The sequence below is a fragment of the Drosophila yakuba genome, chromosome 3L (assembly GCF_016746365.2).
Source record: "Drosophila yakuba strain Tai18E2 chromosome 3L, Prin_Dyak_Tai18E2_2.1, whole genome shotgun sequence".
NCBI lineage: Eukaryota > Metazoa > Arthropoda > Insecta > Diptera > Drosophilidae > Drosophila > Drosophila yakuba.
This window is the reverse complement of record NC_052529.2, coordinates 8,434,780-8,438,473: the sequence shown is the minus strand read 5'-3', so window position 1 is coordinate 8,438,473 and position 3,694 is coordinate 8,434,780.

Sequence of the window (3,694 nt, the reverse complement as noted above, 5' to 3'; positions counted from 1 at the left end):
TTTTCTCTGTGTTTTTTGTGCTAAATTTTTTTTACTGGTACTTCTTAATTTAATAATGATGTAAAATAAAGAGGAAAACAATTAAAATATAAAATAAATGTGAAACATAACTATGCCTTTTTTCTTTAACTTTTAAAACTGTTTGATGAAAAAGCTTACTATTGAATTTCAGTTGGAACTACAACAAAGTTGTTCTGACTACTCCACTGCATTGCTGAATAGCTACATATACATCCTGTGCGTTGCATAAACCTATAAAACTTTCAAATCAAATCGAGAAAATCTTGTAGATTGCAAATCGAGTGCTGAAATGTTACGTAAGCATCTAATAAATATCGAATTTCTGGTGCAAGCGGTTCGCGATTAGGCAACCATGGAATAAGAATCAGAATTATTACTTTTGTGTGCTACCTTTGCAGAAAGTGAGGTCGTAGTGCTACATTCGTTGCTGAATTTCAATTGTATTGTTTTTAAAGACATGGTATGACAAAGAAGCCAAAGGTAAGGATCGTTTATATTAAAAGAAATTTATATGGAATTTGAGTACGCATTGAAGAGCTAATCTCGCAGTCTTGAGAATAAGAAGAGTAGCTTAACGAAAGATGATAAGACAGCTTGCAAGTTTAATGATCATCTTTGCCATCTTACTGTTAGTTCTTCTATCTTAATTACATCATATTTAATATTTACACAATTTTTGTTTATATGAAGAGTAAGATATTGTTCAACTTCTCTTATAATTTTAAATTATAATTTATTTTTGCATAACACTGTTTCAGGTTGCATTTACGCACATTTGCTTGATCTATTTGATAGTACTATATGTAAGTGAATATAAAATATATGGCTATAAAGAAAGCTTCATAGATTAGGCTAGACAAAATGCTGAGGTTTGTTGGACCAACTACCCATAGTGGAAAACTCACCCCTGCCTCACAGACCTTGAACTTAAGTCGCGGGCAAACAAAGCCCGTTGAATCACCCCTGCGAGACCCCCGAGAGACCCTTGGTATAGTATCTGTAATCTCCAGACGGAATGCCAGAAACACGCGGAATATCGGACAACAAACAGAAAGGCTGAAAGAAAACTATAGAAAATCATGATACTATCCCAGCCGAGAGAGACCCTCCACTAGACGGAGTGCCCCTGAGTGTGCTGATAGTTTGATAGAGCGATAGATAAAGACTCAACTCAGGTTCACGATCGGTGCAATTGAGTGATGTGGCTGATGGGTTCTGAGTTCTGAGTTCTGAGAGCATATTAAATAATAGCCGAGTGCCGGGGCTCAATCAGTCAGTGAGGTAGAGCTCGGAATGCTTGCACATATCGCGTATACGCCCCGGCCGGCAAATGCCTTTTGCCTTTAAAAACAGACTTGTAGACCGACTCTCTCGACCGAACGATTCTGTTTCTGTTTCTGTTTCAGTTTCGTATCGTATCTTTGTATCGGTGAGAACGCTCACATTTCGATGCATTTCGTGGTTTTTCGTTTATCCACGGGCTTTTTGCGTTTGTAGTTTATTTTTTATTTTCGCCAGCTTAGAACTTGCAGTGCGGTTCTCGTGCATTTATTCAGTTTGAGTCCAGCAAGCGCAGCGTCAACGAGCGGATCTCTCTCTCTTTATTTTTCCGAATCGGGTTTTGCGCTTTTCGCAATTCGCATTTTCTCCCGGGTTTATTTTTTATTTCCAACGCGCGCAGCTATTGTTTTATATCACAGGTATTTGGCCGATCCGAAGCAAAGTCAAGCCGTCTGCCGTCGATATTGTCTCTGCCTGTAACTCGATCGCAAATTACACACTTTTCGCATTTTCGGTTCTGTTTCGAAGTTGAGTTGGATATTTTGGTTTGCGCTTAGGACAAATTGTAGCTTTCTTCTTTCTTTCTGCTGATATTGCCAAAAAAAAATCGTGTTTACCCTTTACCATCAACATATTAAAACGTGTATTTTTTTGTTATTGGATATCATTTGTGATATATTTGGGTATATATGTCACCAAGTGCAAGTCGGTGAAAAGTATAAAAAAGTGAGCAAAGCAGAACGGGAAAAGTTATTATGTAACTTTTAGAAATGTATTGCATATAAAAGCAGGAACAAATGTGGAATAATTCCTGAAGAAACAAAGTGAAGAGCAGGAGAAAACAAAAGTGAAAAGGGCGCCAAAAGAAATATATACAAATGGATAAAAAAATAGTCAATATAAAAATGGGCGTTTTTAAACAGCCAAGGAAGAAAGTGTAGTTATAAATAAATGTCCGTCATGTTGCAATAAATTATAAATGTGAAATCCAATTGCTCCAAAATTGATCTGAGCAGAAAATACATACTAATTTTACAAAACAAGTGCATCTAAACTTATGAAGCTAATATAAAATACCTAAGTGTATTAAATACTTTAACTGCTAATTACCAAAGTTGTGCGCCAGATTCAAAAGCTACAATTACAAATCAGCTGCGGCGAAATCGTGAAGTGAGCAAAGCAAAAGTGAATAGAAAAAAAAATATAAATAAAAGTGCAATAGGTAGTGAAAATAATACCAGAAGAAAAATGCCGCGCCAAAAAGATAAGGAAAAAACCAAGGATGAGATACGAGGGAACAAATTGAGATACTTCTCGCTAAAGCAAAAGTGCATTCAACCAACAAATTTGAAAACAAATTACCTGTGAGGGGGACTTATTCCACATACCCATAGTTCAATTTATAATTTGTATAAAATGTCTTTATATTCGGAAGGAATTTTAAAAGCCTACTCTTTGTTTAAATTTTCAATTGAGTTGTAGCGTTTGTTTACTGTGAAAGTCGGAATTCAGGGCCAATATAAAGCTACTGAGCCTATAGTGTTTGTGTTAGCTATTATCAGATTATAATGCATTTCTACCCTTTAGGAAGTGATGTTTATAAAATATATATAAATTCAAGAAGTATAAATTATGCGAGTATAATATTGTTCTTAGTTTAATTTCGCCAGATTGATTATATATTTCACATAGTTCAGTATTATTAAATGAATGAATTCAATATAAACGTCTTCATTATTATTGTGTGATAGATTTACTTAATTACATGAATTTCCAGCGACTTAAACTAGCTAGGTAATTTGCCAGTTGCTTTGCAACCCTACTTTTTCCATTTGTTTTATTTAAATTTTTGTTGCATTTTTTATTGTTGGCTGACAAGTCTCAGGTCTCGGATGTGGCGTCTTTTTGAGTTTTTGAAACGTCACCGTCAGCGTTTGCCTGCCCCGAGTATCTGTGTGCGCACACAGTCTGTCAGTGTGTGTGTGTGTGCTGCGATGGTGTGAGTGCGCGTGTGCATTTGTGCAGTGGTGTGCGATCATGCGGTAGTCGCACACGCTCTCAGTAAAAGTTACTTCAATTGACAACTAAAAAACTATAAACACATGCAAAACGTTTTTAAACATTACAAGTGATAAAACTTCGTTTCTTGTTTTCTTTTTTTTTTATTTATTTCAATTAAATGGGGCACAATTACGAAACGCTGCTAAATAATTACTGCAGTTAGCTGCACTTTCTGGTCATTTTTGATTGGGCTTGCAGAGCGTATACTTCATTTTCACCAAGAGCAAATATGGCTAGTTGTTGATACGGTGAGATAAGCAACTGATTGACAACGTCTATTTTTTGTTTAACAAAATTTAGGTAGTAACAAGGAACAGTAACTTAAGGAAAG